The 16,698-nt window shown below is 43.4% G+C and overlaps 1 protein-coding gene across 3 annotated transcripts in view; it reads left to right on the top strand.

Moving 5' to 3' along the window:
• Positions 1–16,698, top strand: part of LOC147008555 (sister chromatid cohesion protein PDS5 homolog B-like) — a 162,058-nt gene that overhangs the window by 2,912 nt on the left and 142,448 nt on the right. Inside the window, exon 1 of one of the 3 annotated variants that reach the window (XM_085864115.1) lies at positions 11,532–11,669. The exons of the other annotated variants lie outside the window; for them this stretch is intronic. The gene's annotated coding sequence lies outside the window, so the exon portion shown is untranslated. Of the gene's footprint in view, positions 1–11,531; positions 11,670–16,698 lie in introns of those variants that run through there. 3 annotated transcript variants of the gene reach the window in all.

Here is a 16,698-nt window from a genome sequence, read left to right as displayed (position 1 = left end):
GGACAATGTTCCTTCATTTATGAGCCAGTCTTCAAATTTGGCATGCAGTTCCCTTGGCCGAATACACTCTCACTCCCTCTTGCATTTCTGATCTGGGTTCCCTTTTTCATTTTAACGGGTCAAAGATGAAGCGCTAAAAATCGTACATCTTGCCTTGACATTCGCTTGTAGCGATGCGATGGATAATTTGGAGTCGAGTCGTTTTCGGGATTACACAAGGATCAGAGGTCAAAATTTGCAGACTTGCAGTGCATAATTATAAATTTATATTGAAATAAATCCAGACAACAATTGGCACAATAATCCCTTGTACAAAAATAAATACCAAAAATACTTTGAGTCCCTTTTGAAAGTCAACATTGATTGTCAAACAAACCTAATTGCCGCATGTGTGAAGTGTAAAGCGGGATTGAGCAATTGTCTCTCTATATCCATCGGTCGATGATCGAGGAACTACTTGATGTGAAATTACTTTTATATTTTCAACACTGTAGAATATGAATCGGACCACGAACCTGCAGTTTAGCAGTACTTTGGTTCTAAGTTTGGCAAATTGTACAGAATGTTGTCCCGAGCGCCATGTGCGCACAGAAATAAGGTAATTGCTTCAGCCTCTCTGGCAGTCAAACAAAATTGAAAATCATTCAAAACTGGAAACATGCTGTTTTTAGGAATGTCATAAAGGACACAAACCACAGGCACGAATGACTAATTTAATGTGTTAAATAAGGTGGTGTAAAAGACGGTGCATCAAAGGTGGGATTGTGCGAGGTGTGTTTTATATATTTTTTTCTTAAACCTTTAAAACTTTTATTTACTTCAATTGAATTATTATAGTAGAACACAAATCGCTTTGTTGTCACTTCCAAAAGCCTCTAGTTTAGCAGTACTTGGACAAATATTACGCCATCTCAACCAATAAAATTTGCTGCTCGCACTCTCAGCCTTGGGGAATATCGAGTCAGACAATCGCAGCCTGTAGGAAATAGAAATCGTGCTCGGAAACACAAAGGAAGTGTTTCAAAAGACGCTTCACACATCGTTTTTCTCAAGACTGTGCGGGGTACGGCGTTTCGAGTTGCACTAAGTTTTTAAGGGAGTGTTATTCATACCTGCCATGGATATCTGCTTCTTGCTTGTGAGTTGCTGATTTTGCGACGGTATAAAACGCTCTCGTTTTAATAAGGGTTGTATATTTGTTGTCGTTCTTCCACACGCATACACTCCCATCCACACGCGATCACTTTTCCAAGTGATTTTGTGAAGAAAGAAAGAAATAATTTGAGTACATGTAAGTCGACCTTTGTCGACCTTGTACTTCGAGTGATCGTGTTATTATTACATTATTATTTATAATTCATTTAGTGTGCACTGGTGTGGGTTCCCTTTGATCTTGCTGGGTTGGTCTCCTTCATTTCCCCTTCGGTGGACATTTGTTTTTTCCTTCGGATAAACAGCATTTCAAGTTTCTTCTTTGTTCGTGTGAATCAAGTGACTTTACGAGTAATGTTACGGCAGCAACGTATCATGCTACGTGCCAGCATTCAAGATTTACTTGATGTGATAGGTCGGCAAAAGGAGATTCGAGTTTCGTTTGACTCTGAGTCGAATCCCAAATTTAGGTCTTTGATCATAGTTTGTAGTTCCAGCACAGAAAGCAGGGATAGCTTGCATTGTTGCTGCCACAATTTGTGTGAAGACCTTTCACCTTGGTAAAGAACCTTTGTGACTTACAAAGTGCTCTTTCATACATCCTGTTTGTTGCTCTATCGTACAATTAACCATACACAGGTATACAAGGGGCAGGTACATAGAAGAAATCCGCATGGTAGCTTCAATATTTGGGAAGGTCCTTCCTTCTATCCGCCCATCAATCTGTCCCCGTCAAAAATGAAAAAGAAACTTTCTCGCCCACTGTGTTTAATTCCAAAGGGTAATTCTAAATGGTTTTGTTAATTTCTCGGCTTTGCTATTTCACATTAAACGGACGGGGGTTCAAATGTTTTATTTATTTATTTACTTGTTTAAATATGATGAGACACATGTCCAAAGTATTTGTAGACGCCAATGCAGCCGACTCTCAAAGTTGAATACCTGCCAATTCAAAGTAATTCAAATAGAGTCCTTTGCAAACCATTCTCACAAATTTGAGTGTTCCGGGTTGGAACACCTTTGTTTGCATATTTTTTGTATTTATTTAATTTGGAGACATCGCTTCGACTTCAGAACAGATGGCAATTAAAAGCACCGTCCACACACTTGTTCTCTTTTATTGCACATTCGGCTCTGCTCAGGAACTCATGGGGATGATTGAATGTGGGAGTTTGCCCAAAAATGAAAGCGAGGTTTGTTTAACTGAAAAGGTATATCAATAAACTTCATGGAGATTTGACATCAAGTCTTTGTTGAGGTCGGCATTGCATCGATATCCGCCCTGGACCAAATTTCCTGTCCACTGACCCATGTTTGCTTTCTATTCGTTTTTCTTCTTTTTGTTGTTTCATCGGTGCAGACAAACATTGCTGCATGGCTCATTAGCACTGAGATAAAATTTGCGCTTGGTTTGTGTGGTTATTTTGTTTTTCATCTGAGATTTTATACTTTTATCATAAAGACTGTTTTCATGTCTGTCTGTGAACAGGATATCTCAAAAAGTTATGGACGGATTTGGATGAAACTTGGTGGATGAGTTGGGTAGGCGACAAGAATAAGCCAATTGGATTTTGGAGTCCCAGATTCAGATCCGGCCTTTCAGTGGGATACAAAACGTGAACTGTTCAACCTGGTGAACGTATGCACTTGAATGAGTGTCGTTATAGCTACCCTCGCAGAAGGAGAGGGTATTGAATTCGGGTCCAGGGTCCGTCTGTTTGTTTGTTTGTTTGTTTGTTTGTTTGTCCGCACAGAACTTTAGTGTTTTTTTCTCCACAACCGCTTGTCGGATCGAGATGCAATTTTCACCATAGGAGCGACTATTCAAGTGGAATGTTTTTGAGACTTTGCACATTGCAAGTACTCCTCATGGGAAATAAGTGTGATTATTTACTTATTTATTTATTACATCATCGGTGCCTTCGTTATGATGTCATCATTGTATATGTAGAACGCTATATCCGATCAGTATGAAAATTTTGAGGGTCATCTGGGGATAAAATAATCCACAGAAAAGAAACAAAAAAAAGACATCATCAGTCACATAATTTGACACCATATTGTGAAAAAAAAGAAACCTTCAAAAATCTTCTCTGAAGTGGCTTGTCAGATCGAGGTGAAACTTTATACGTATGACCGCCTATCCATGAGGAACAAAAGGGCAGCCATATTGGATATACCTTAAAACCGATAAAAAATCTTCTTCTCCAGAACGGTTTGACAGATCAAGGGGAAACTTCACACAAATGTTACCCAAGCCTTGGGGAAACCAGGGTATTCACGAATAATTGATGTCACATGGTCTGGCAGCCATATTGGATTGAACGAAAATCTTAAAATTTTTTATTTCTCCGAAGTTGCTGAATCGATCAAAGTGAAACTTCACAATTATGATCTCGTTGTGATTCAGAATATATGTTTTAAATTTCAACCTGATCGGACACATGGTCAGGCAGCTAGAAATATTTGATTTTTTTATGTGGTTTGTTTTTGATTTTTATCTTGCCAAAACAAAATTTTTGCAAGATATGTTAGTCAGCTTGTATGTTTTTTTTATTTTTTAAATTTTTTTGTTTGTTTGTTTGTCTGTAATCACGTATCGATCACTCTGCAGAGTACAGTTATCATTGGAAATTTTTGTAACTTCGCATATCAGAGTCCTATAGAGGTCCCTTTCAGCACATAAAATTTTCAAGGTCAAGGTCAAAGGTCAAGGTCACTTTGTCGCAAATCAGGGGAGTCGACAAAACCCTTATTTTTTGAGTAATTTTGATCGGATCGTCTTCAAACTTCATGGCAATATAGTTCATAGTCTGGCGCTCAGCTGATTAATTTTTGGTGGCAATCAGCCTTGACCTTCATGGTTAGCGCTGGAGGTCGAAAGTTTTTGACCCCAAGGTCAAATTTTGAAATATTAGATACCATATCGAGTAATACCTCATATGAAAGCGTTTGATAAGTGCTTTCCAGATCTGTCAAAAGTTTGACGCTATGACTTCATTTGATGACGTCATGACGAAAAAACGGATTTTTCATGAAAATTTTATTTCCTCAGTTCTCATCAAAATCTCTTGATATTTCATGTACAATGGTCCTGGAGAGATACCATTAACCGTACGAAAATGTCAAGGTCAAAGGCCAATGTCACAAAAAGGTCAAGCATCAAGGTCGACGAAACCCTTATTTTTGGAGTAACTTTAATCGAATAAATAAGTCACTCATGTTCACATTTTGGCAAGATACTGGTCACCCTGGGGGGTGACAATGGTTTTTTTTTTTTTCATTTTGTTATTTTTTAATAAGGCTCACTTAGCTGTGCCTGGATGGGTTTGAGGGTTGTGGAATAGCAGTTGAAATGTGAATCGTATCCAAGTTCTGCCTGATGACTTCATCTTTGCTTTTTGCTTGTTCGGGTTCCTTCTGATAACTCCAATGCAGAACTTATACCTATTTGGTCGTCCATTTGATTTGAATTGAATTAATTTTTTTATCCCATTCTGAATTCCATTGAATAATAATAAATGTCAAGTGTCAGGGTCAGGGTCACGGCCAGGGTCAGGTGTCCGATCAAAGCAAGATGTCTTGGTACCCGGTCATCACAACCAGTGGCAAAAAGTGGGAGTTCTAGTTACGTCTCTTATTAATTACATAACACACCAGTATACTTACACCACACAAACCAAGTCTTGGTGAGGGTCTGCAATTTCTGCTCTTTTTCTTGTTTTTTTATTTTTTTTACTGTGATCTGTTGACGTTTCTGATTCCCCTTCTATTTTCTTCATCCTTTATTCATTCTACTGTCTCTACTACCTCTATTTCTTTAATGATTTCCTTCTTGTGTGGATTTGAAATTTGATTATTTGGTTCAAATTTGGGATTTGCCGGCCAAGATGCCAGGGATGATTCACCTACTTTTTTTTTTAAAACAAAAGACACCATGGGATATTTAATGTCTGCCAACTTGTGTTAGTAGATAGGAAACCAAGCTTATCGTCCAGCTGAGGGCAGTTGCACTTTTTGATGCAGCTGTGAAGTACCAGAGAGACAGTTTATAGTTTAGTTGATAATATCAAACCCAAATGAGACGGCTCAAAAAGTTAATATGATACACCGGCTCCATGCTGTCTGGCCATTTATTTGACGATCTGAGCCAAACAAATTAGCTACTTTTTTGTCCTGCTTCTTTATCCCTCTCACACCAATCTTTGTCATCATTACCTTCTCCAACATCATCAGGACTTTCATCAGCATTTTATTCCTATCCCCCCCCCATGTATTCCAGATAATCCTCAAGTCATTTGTCACCCTTGACCCCACTGGGATTTCTTGTATCTGAAATCGATATTTTTTTTCATAATATGATTGTAGTTTGATTTGTTATGAACTTATAAAAGAGTTGTATTTGAGACACTACTTATGGAATGTTCTTCACAACCAGCATCTCATTTAAATCTCTTTGTACGTCCATCACCTGTGTTGTAATTCTGACAGAATGTGGCAGAGGTAGGGTACTTACGTAACTTTGAGCTATCTCGCCTGGGTTACATTCCAACCAAATTATAAACTGTCAGTTCAGTGCTTCACTGGCAAGATGTTGCATCACAAGGTCTGTCATCCCTCAGGTGGAAGATAAGCTGTGGATACCTCTGATGGCATTACCTTGTGGATGTAAATATCCCATGTTGTCTCTTGAGGGAGAGTAGGTGAATTATCACTGACATCCTGACCAAATTTCGTAAATTATTTCCCTAACCCAATGGGAGGGGTTGGGGTTGGGGTGGGGGCGGGGGGGGGGATGGAGGGGGCTGCACAGCCGTTCATTCTAGTATTGATCCAAACCTGCAGTTCTGCAAAGAACACCTCTGGTGTGTATCCCGTTGAACTTCATGAATTTAGTGATCTCCAATTTTCATGTTTTTGGTATTTATTGTATTTCTTCTAATAAACTAGAATGGCACTCTGTAGAGCTGTTAGCATACCTCTGCCAGGCTGAACAGTTTATGTTTTTTTTTTTTCCCATTGATAGGCCGGATCTGCATCCAGATCTCCAAAATCGAATCGGCTTGTTCTTGTTACCTACTCAACTCGTTCACCAAGTTTCGTCCGAATCCTTCCACAACTTTTTGAGATATCATGCTACGTATCGTTTTAGCCCTATCTCTCAATGGTGAAGACTCATTTATGTAATTATTTCATCTTAATCTTTACCGAAATCTCATCATTTCGTCCTTGTCAGACACCCAACCTGCCCACCAAGTTTCGAAAACATCCGTCCACAACTTTTCGAGATATCATGTTTATAGACAGACAGATAGGGGTGAAAACATAACCCTCCACCCACCTTCGGTGGCAGAGGTAACAATAGGTAACAATAAAATCTGCTGTGAATATAATTTGTGACGTAGGAAAGGATTGCTTTTCTATTTTCATGCCCAAATCTTTCTCCACGGTATGCACAAGCAATTAAATATAGATACGCCATTAGTCTTGATTATCTGAAAAACCAAAAAGGTGATATTACATTTATGTTTCCTTTTGGCTGTGACCTTCCCATGGAAGCTCAGCTTCACATCCACTGCGAAACAAACGTTTCCAACAATTTTTCTACAAGTTCCAGCTTTTGTTCATGCACTGACGACCACACACCTGACAATTAAAAGTTCCACATGAGTTTTGACAAGCCTTGGCTTTCCTGATGGCTTTTAAGTAGCAATGTAAAAAAGAAAAGAAAAATCAAACAATTCCTTTTCTGCAAAGTACGCGCCAACTCTCCTGATCTCTTCCACATCAAGAAATTGATTAAAAGAGAAAACTAAAATGGCCGGTTCACTATTTTCTCAACCCCAGGAATGTCTGTTCTTATGTAGAAACCTGTGTTTTTCATCAAAATGTGTGTATTTTAACTTGTTATTTTTGTTTTGTTCGAAGCAAAACAATACATTTTACACAAGAAACCTTATTCATGCAAAAAAAGTCCAATTTGCCGAATACAGGCGTATTTATGAACATTGAACACATTTGTCTGAATGTGACTATTGTCAGGTCAAGCCAAATTTGATCTGTGACTTGCTACAAGGTACCATGTAAACCTGTACTAACCTGTTTCATAGTTGTGTTGTTGGTGACTAAACCATCTCCCATACCAGGTTTTCTGGTGAGGTGGGTGTATGGATATGGACACCCAGCAGGATTAAAAACAAAACCTGTCAAAGGGTGCATCCATTTCTAGTGCCCAACTGTGTCTGTGGACGGCCTCCTGCAGTTGGGTTACTTTTTTTGAGGAGGTTGGTGGCAGGACTTGCACTCCGGCCACCGTAAAACCCTTCATTCCAAAAAACCCACAAATGTAAGGAAATCTGAAAACCCACTCCGTGGGAGTACCTCCTGTGCTGCCGCCCTCCACAGGGCAGCTTCTCTGATGACGGAATTGGGGCAAAGCCTTCGGGATCACCATTCCTTGATGATAGTCGGAAAACCATGGGGTAAACTTCCAGGTTCAGATTGCGGTTGCGTGTGGCGGAATGGTGCTGAAGTGTTCACCAGACTACGGTCTCCTTGGATTAACCTAAGGTGGTCCCTTTGGGTGGGTGCCTGGAATGTCCTATCTCCAAGAGAGGATGATCACTTGTCTCTGTTATCATCTGAGCTCAAGCGTTTGAACATCGGTATTGCAGCACTCTCTGAGGTCCGGAGACTGGATTGCGGCGAGATCATAGCGGGTGGTTACAACTACTGTTGGTCTGGTCGCTCTGATGGTTACCATGTCTAAGGAGTTGCTGTAGCTGTGTCCAATAAGCTGACTCCAATGATAAGTGTAACACCGGTCAACGAGCGTATTATGAGACAAAGGATTCGTCACTCCTTGGGTGTCATTTCTCTGTTCTCTGTAAATGCTCCGACTGAGGCGAGTGATCTCACCGTGAAGGACGCATTCTATGCCACGCTCGAGTCTGTGGTTGATCAGTGCCCCAGGCGTGATACTTTTTGAGTCTTGGGGGATTTCATTGCATCGACTTGAACTGATAGGGATGGTTATGAGACATGTGTTGGTCCCCATGGCTCTGGAACTGAGAACCAGAATGGCACTAAGTTCCTTGACTTTGTAAGAAGTCATGGACTTAGGCCTGTTAGTTCATGGTTTCAGCGCCCACAGGCTCATCGCTGGACTTGGTATTCCAACGCTGGTGGTGTGGCAGAGGAGAGTGATGATTTGCTTGTTGATGGTCGCTGGAGTATGATCCAGAACTGCAGGGTTTGCTGGAGTGCTCATTTCCTCAATACAGACCACAGGCTTGTGGTAGCAACTCCATAGTTTCAGCTTAAATCCGGGAGAACGGTACCATCCCAGCCTAGGCTGGATGTTGGCAAGCTCAAAGGATGAGAGGATAGCTGTGTAGTTTGCGAACAGGCTGAGTGGGTATTTGGGGGATCTGGGTGCTTTGGGGAATCCTGAAGTGGTGTGGAGTGCTTTCAACACCACCATCCTTGATGTTGCCGGTATATGTGTTGGAACTCACTGAAAGGCGAAGAAGAATTTTGCCTCTCAAGGGACACTGGATACCATTGACCAGAGTTGCAGGGCCAGAGCGAGAGCGCTGTGAGATGTGGTGATACCATCTCTGACGTATTTCCAGTTGTTACTGGAGTTTGTCAGGGGTGTGTACTGGCCCCCACACATTTCAGCACTTGTATGGACTGGATTCTGGGGAGGATGTCTGAGAGATCAAGCTGCAGTGCCTCATTTGGAAAATGTCAAGATCTCTGACCATAATTTCGCAGATGATGCAGTCGTCTTTGTGGAGAGTCTCGATATCCTTTTGGGGGCCCTCGAGGTGCAGATTGAGGATTCGGAGCCGCTGGGTTTACGGGTTTCCTGGGTCAAAACTAAGATCCAGGCTATGCTGCAGCAAAACACCGGTTGTGAGTCGTACACGACATTTTGATCTGATTGCTGGTTTCAGATGATTTTTACAGAGGTCGCAGGATGATGCACTGGTGACTGTGGTCCCTCTGGGCATATAATTATCTACAAGTGGGCCTCGGCTATCACAGAAGAGCGTCAGCATCACTTTTCCAGCGGACGGCTGTGTTCGGAATTTTTTGGGCTTCGGTGAAGTTGAATGGCGCCACTCTTTGCTTGCCCTCTTCATTTCTGGCTGAAAGTAGTGGACCCAGCTTTCATTCCCAATCACTACGCGCTGTAAGAAAGCGTTGCCTTCTGTTTCGTAACGTCACAGAAGTTCTTCACATGAGTCCACTCGCCGTTTTTTCAGTTCAGGTGTGAGTTGTCTCGGCACCCACTTTGCAGGCACTTCGCAGAACCCCAGCAAGTTGTGAATGATATGGTGTGCTGAAACCATGGCTAATGTTCAATTCAGAGACCACCTCATCCAGTGTAATACGACGGTTTTCTCTTCGCATGCACTTAACTCCTGCAACTATTTCTGGTGTGTTGGCTGTGTGAGGCCGGCCTGAGCGAGCAGCATCTGCCACACTGGACTCTCCACTTTTAAAATTCCTGTCCCAGTCGTTCACCTGCTGCAGCGATAAGCATGCATCACCATATTGCATTTTCATTGTGCGATGGATTTCACTGGGATTCACACCCTCACTTCCCAAGAAACGGTTGACAGAACGTTGCTCATCCCTGTTGCATGCTCCTAAGGGAGCCGCCATCTTGGAACTGCTCGACTGATGTCATACGCTCAATGTTGCCAGATCTAAAACAGGAAAAACATGACTCTTACCCATAGATATAACATGTGTTCTTGACAACTACACACATTACATTCTCAAATTTATATCATCATTTTATGGTTACTTATTGACTCCCTCTCGTAGTTACACAAGAACAGTCATTTTCTTCAATTTATCGTATATACTAAATCCCAATCCTGGCAACACACGTGTTCCTGTGCTGTTGGCATTTTTTCACAATGTTTGCAATTGCATCAGTCTAAGTCTTCCCTGCCCACCTTCTCCTCCACATTGTCACTTTGTTCTTCTGAAGTTGATGCAGTTTAAACATTATTTAGGTCGGCGTCGCTGTATTCTGGTTCAAAAGAATATGGTTCGATTCCAGCAGAAAAAGCCATTGCTACGGCAATACGTTTTACATTGTGGTGGCTCAGTAACAGTGCACTGGTGCTGTGATGTCACTTCCACAAGCATTTCTACTGTTTTATGGCGTTTACGCAGTATCTCTCAGAAATGGAACATTTTGTGAATTCCTGTTCTACTTGGCGTATTGCCAAAAATCTTTTGTGCACGTTTGGATAGAATATAATGAAATACTCAAATTAGTCAGTTTTTATCCCCCACCGCGTGGCGGAAGGGGGATATTGTTGTCACCCAGGTCGTCCGGCTGTCCGTCCGTCCGTCCGGGCGTCAACATTTATAGCTGTGAGTGCGATAACTCATAAACTGTTCACCATATCGATTTGAAATTCGGGTCACATGTACCACCTGGAAAGGAAGAACCTTATTGATTTTGGGCGTGGCCGGATCCAAGATGGCCGACTGGGGTGGCCATCTTGAAAAAAAATGTTTTTTGTAATAAATGGAAAACCACCTATCTGATTTCAATTATTTTTGGTTACTACGTTCCTCACCCCTGGGGAACTTTTTCGAGATGATGACCAAATGGTGTCTTGTTTCCAATTCACCTCCCTCATTATCTGGAATATGTATGACCTTTTTCATTCAATGGCAGGGGATTCCCCATATCTGATGGTATATTTAAACTTGCTTTAAATTGTTTTATCTATTTTTTTTTTATGGTGGTTGCCCATTACGAAATTAAATATACCATGAAGTTAATTGGCAATTTTTACATGTACAGACCATACATACGGTACCCACACAGCCAATCACATACTGTACATACTGAGTGTGGCTTCAAGATAAAAAAAATGGTATAAATGGCTAACTGTTGGCCTGAATCTCACCATTCACCCTTAAATCTAAACGTTTTGGCTAATCAACATCCAGATAGAAAAACAAGAAAGCATCTCCTCCCAACAACAGGGTTTCCATGAAGTTTGAAAGTAGATGACTGGGTTCATTCGAGTAGATGTCTCTGATTTGATGGGTGAAGCGAGGAGTAATCCGCCAGTCATTGGGGCCATGTCGGCCCTTGGAAGACCTGGGTGGGGTGTGGGGGGGATACTCTGAGAGGCCATCTGAACATATTTCGGCCTTGGATTCAATTATCCTGCGGTATCCAATGAAGGCAACCTTTTGTCTGATTTCTTGCATAAATTTGTTTGGTGAATAGTTTTTGAACTTTGATCATCTAATTAAGTTTTCCCTCAACAAGAATGAGACTATTGTCTTCCTGTTATGCAGCAGACATTTGACTTGAGAATCGAGGAATAAATTGGCAAGGAGGTTGCAGCCCACCAACTTATCTTGGTGGACACACATTCTGTTCTCTCGACTGAGGATTACCGAGAAAGTGAGACCACCTTCTATCAGTTTGAATCGTCACAGTTTTCATCACACGTTGAACTGACAAGGTGCACATTTTTCTTCCATCTTGTTTGTCTTTATGTCTCTCATGCTTTTGGGACAGCCACTGTCAGTCACTTGCATAAGCATTTGCATCATGGTATTCAGAGAACTAGTCATCTGGATGCTCCACAAGAACCTCAGTCTGTAATGTCCCCATGGTTTTGGCAACACTGACAAGTTTCCTTGTAACAGTCGTTTGGTAAAAGTGTGCACATAATAAATGAGGAAACTAACCATGAAATCTTTGTTTGTGATTCAAAATATCATTTTCATTTTCATGACTGTTCCATTTCTGAAAGTTCCCTTGAATAATGAATTTTTTTAAATGGCAGTCAGAGCAACAAATTCAGTCCAGTAATTTTCCAATTGTAAACAAATTTTGTCAGAAAAACATCGAGTGCGGTTAATACATGAGTGCAGCTTGCATAGTGGTATAAGAGAACCGGAAGAAATTAACACTTTTGCCTGGTGGTGGTGTCAATATGTTCCGGTTCTCTTCTACCACTATGCTACAATGGAATCATCGCTAACAAAACATGTCTTCGACAATCGAGATCGTCTGTGGTTGCTTTAATCCTTACTTAAAAGTGACCAGCAGATTAAGTGTATCCGATTGTAATTTTATAATGGGCCTCTCGATTTCACAGCTGTTGTTTACATTTGAGGAGGGTTTGTACACAAGTTTGTTTTTCAAAAACTTCATTGCTTGGGGAGTGCAGCTTATCTGTAAAATGGCCTCTTGCTGCAGTAGCACTGGCTATCAGACTGGTTTGGATGACTTATAGATGACATTAACTTTCTCCTGGCCTTCAGCTTCTTCTGTTGTTCCACTGCCTTTGCGATAAGCTCACCAGATTCCTTGACATTTAGTCCTTTTATGGAGATGTGGAGGAGTGACTCCAACATGTCTTCCTTGATTTTCATCTATTTCTCAGTCTATTTTTTACCTCTTTTAATAGCAGATACCGCTCTACCTCGCGCTCTCTCTACCTCGCGCTCTCTCTACCTCGCGCTCTCTCTACCTCGCGCTCTCTCTACCTCGCGCTCTCTCTACCTCGCGCTCTCTCTACCTCGCGCTCTCTCTACCTCGCGCTCTCTCTACCTCGCGCTCTCTCTACCTCGCGCTCTCTCTACCTCGCGCTCTCTCTACCTTGCGCTCTCTCTACCTCGCGCTCTCTCTACCTCGCGCTCTCTCTACCTCGCGCTCTCTCTACCTCGCTCGCTCTCCACCTCGCGCTCCCTCTCTCGCTCGCGCCCTCTCTCTCTCGCTCGCTCTCTCTCTCTCTCTCTCGCTCGCGCCCTCTCTCTCTCGCTCGCGCCCTCTCTCTCTCGCTCGCGCCCTCTCTCTCTCGCTCGCGCCCTCTCTCTCTCGCTCGCGCCCTCTCTCTCTCGCTCGCGCCCTCTCTCTCTCGCTCGCGCCCTCTCTCTCTCGCTCGCGCCCTCTCTCTCTCGCTCGCGCCCTCTCTCTCTCGCTCGCGCCCTCTCTCTCTCGCTCGCGCCCTCTCTCTCTCGCTCGCGCCCTCTCTCTCGCTCGCGCCCTCTCTCTCTCTCTCTCGCTCGCGCCCTCTCTCTCTCTCTCTCGCTCGCGCCCTCTCTCTCTCTCTCGCTCGCGCCCTCTCTCTCTCTCTCTCTCTCGCTCGCGCCCTCTCTCTCTCTCGCTCGCGCCCTCTCTCTCTCTCTCTCGCTCGCGCCCTCTCTCTCTCTCGCTCGCGCCCTCTCTCTCTCTCGCTCGCGCCCTCTCTCTCTCTCGCTCGCGCCCTCTCTCTCTCTCTCGCTCGCGCCCTCTCTCTCTCTCTCGCTCGCGCCCTCTCTCTCTCTCGCTCGCGCCCTCTCTCTCTCGCTCGCGCCCTCTCTCTCTCGCTCGCGCCCTCTCTCTCTCGCTCGCGCCCTCTCTCTCTCTCACTCGCGCCCTCTCTCTCTCTCGCTCGCGCCCTCTCTCTCTCTCTCGCTCGCGCCCTCTCGCCATGCGTTGCTTATGAGAAAGGATATAAGACACACTTTCATGATGGGTGAAGCATTGATATGGAATGCTGGTAAGGTACTGTGCATGGAAAATGATCTTCACCAAAAGATATTCAGTCAGAGATTGGACAACAGGATTTTTGTCCATTATTGTGGGATTTAGAACTTTTCTGGGAATTTCTTTCTTCATTTCCAAGAGGTTATATTTAAACTTTCTCCACTCACATTCCAGCCCTTCTGTTTTTAGGTCATTTCTAACGAGATGACCTAATAAAACCAGTCTCGATGTACGTACGTACGTCCCCATTTTTTAATTCAGATTTTCTTGATATTTAGTATGTGGGTTGATGTCGATGAGGGATGCACAACGGTATGACCTTTGACCCAATTGGAGGTCAACGTCAAGGTCACTCCATAGTTGCGAAATCGTCCATTTTCAAAATCTATCTCCTCCGCTGTTTATGATCAGATCTTCGAAATTCCTTCGGATTCTGATAATATGCAACAATATCTAAATTTGGTCAGGCCGGTTTTTAGAAATTCGTCCTGGTTATCGAGTCACGTGTCTTCAAAGTTGGAAAAATCGCCGATGTGATATGGTCAAAAAAATTTCACCCGATCTTGATGAAACTTGGTATGTAGGTAGGGGTCGATGAGTGATGCACGACGGTATGACTTTAGACCTGATTGAAGGTCAATGTCTAGGTCACCGATGCTGTAAACTTGTGATATCATCCATTGTCAAAATATCATCCGCCATTTATGACTCAGAAATGCGGTTTGATTTCTGAGGTCCGGTTTCTATCCTTTTGAAGACACATTTATCATAAATGTTCCAAATCAACCATTTTCAAAATCTATCTCCAGATAATTCAGAAATGTAGCTTGATTTCTGAGGTTTTCTATCCTTTTTACTCCCGGACTTTCGTCTGTACGTTGAACCAAAAGACAAGACGACATCGAAGCCATTCTAAGCCGATCAGAGATCCACATCTACAGAGCTTCAGAGATGACTGTCACCCCCAACTGGGGGTAATTTTTCATCAAACATTGGAAAGAGGTGGCAACTAAGAATTTTAATGTCTGCCAGGCCATATTCTTTGAATTATTCTGTGGATCTATGTGACAAAGTAGTGGGATCAGAAATATGAAAAAGCAGTCAGCTCTTCAAGACTATTCATAAAGCACTTAATTTTCAGATTGTTATCGCCATGCTTATTGATAAAATAGGACCGCGTGTCCTGAAGTTCAGCTGGATCAGGAGCAACCGTCACTCAAACCCCAGCAGAGACCGTGATTTTTTTTTTTTTAATGCCATGAACAAACCTTGGTACATCACGAGTTATGAAGGTTGTGGTCAAGTTTCATTTAAATTGTATGTGTAGTTTCAGAGAAGAGGGTAAATTCCTATTTTGGTGGGGGTTCAAACCCCCCGCAGACCACCCGAGACCCTGATCTTTTTTATGCTGTGAACAAACTTTGGTACATCACGGGTGATGAAGGTTGTGGTCAAATTTCATCAAAATTGTGTCGTTTCGGAGAAGAGAGAAAATAACCTACTTTGTGGGTCAAAAAACCCCTTGTAGACGATTGGGATGGGGTGGGGTACACAGGGTAAACAAGATGGACATGACAGGGACTTTCAGGAAGGAAAGCAGGGAATTTGAAGGAGGTGGGATTGGGGTGGATTAACAGGGGTAGAAACATTGTGGTTTTGGGTGTGGGAAGATGAGAGATGGTGGTAAACATCTGTTTTGAAGATCTGGAGGGAAGAGTGGGATTGAAGAGAGTGTGGGAGTTTCTTCCAAAGGCAGAAAAAAAAGAGGAATGAAAGAGTGAAGGTGAGCAGTGATTCTTGATTTTGATAGTTTTACCAGAAGGGTTCCAGACGGTCCTTTCAGTGAGTGTGAGATTTGTCAGGGTTGAAAGACATGTTCCACATGTTGAACCAGCTTGTGATTTTATCCAGTTCTGCAGAGAGTGAAGAAGCTGCTGCTTGCCAATCTGAGGGATGACAGATGAACGGCAGAGGATGTAGTAATCAGCAAATGGATAAAGAGGATTTTCCAGAGAGTCGGAGAGATCGTTGATGAAAACCAGAAAAAGAACAGGGCCCAGAACACTGCCTTGAGAAACTCCAGCCTGGACAGGAAGAGGGGATGAAAGAACTCCATTTCGGGCCACACGTTGGCTGCGACAGGAGAGGAAGTATGTGAGCCATGAATGGAGATGGCCTTGGATATCATGGGAAGAGAGTTTGGTGAGCAGGGCAGGGTGCCAGACCGTATTGAAAGCACGCGATATTGTTACGAATCTGGAAGCCATGAGCACTCAACATCCAGTCCTATAGCTCAGTTATTTTGAGAAGTAAATGTGGATAGATAGCTCCCTTTCCCTTGTTTAATGGGTAATTGAATGTACATGTGCTGCGAAGTTACTTTGATAGTCAGGGTTTTCTTTTATTTTTACACCACCAACATCGTCTACAACAATACCAGCATTACCCTCACCTACACCTCACTCTGATCGACGCCATTCCCTACATGCGTGTCAGCACGTATGTGGGCGGAGCCCACGCAGGATAATGTTCCTCTGCCTGTTTGGAGGGCGGTCCGCAGCGACGGCCGTCACGCCCCCCCCCCCCCCGGTCTAATCAAAGGCCTTGGCGCCCGTTTTGGCCAATGACAGGGCGACGAGCGCACTTTGTGTGCCAAAAACTGTCCAGTGAGGGAAAGCGGGAAGGGAGGAGGCGTCCCCTCCCCCCCCCCCCCCCCCGCGGAGAAGGGTGAATAAGGTTGCGGCGCGATCGGACCGAGGGGAGAGTTTTTGCGATAGTTGATAACCATCGAGCAGGCAAGGTTGTGGTCAATCTGACGGGCAGGTTGAACAAGTGTGTAGTTATCAGCCCTCGCTTTGACGTTCAACTCAAAGACTTGGAGAAGTGGCAGAGAAACCTCCTGCCTTCTCGACAGTTTGGGATACAGAGGAGAGTTTTGGTTGTCGGGACTAGCGTTGAATGGAGCTCAGGAGTCTGATCGCGGCTCGCTGGTGCCTGGTTCTATCATCGCCTCT

This window comes from Eptatretus burgeri, chromosome 18 (genome assembly GCF_056783735.1).
Source record: "Eptatretus burgeri isolate ZD-2024b chromosome 18, Ebu_testis_v1, whole genome shotgun sequence".
NCBI lineage: Eukaryota > Metazoa > Chordata > Myxini > Myxiniformes > Myxinidae > Eptatretus > Eptatretus burgeri.
The sequence above is the reverse complement of the archived record's forward strand: the minus strand, read 5'-3'. Positions and strand labels throughout refer to the sequence as shown.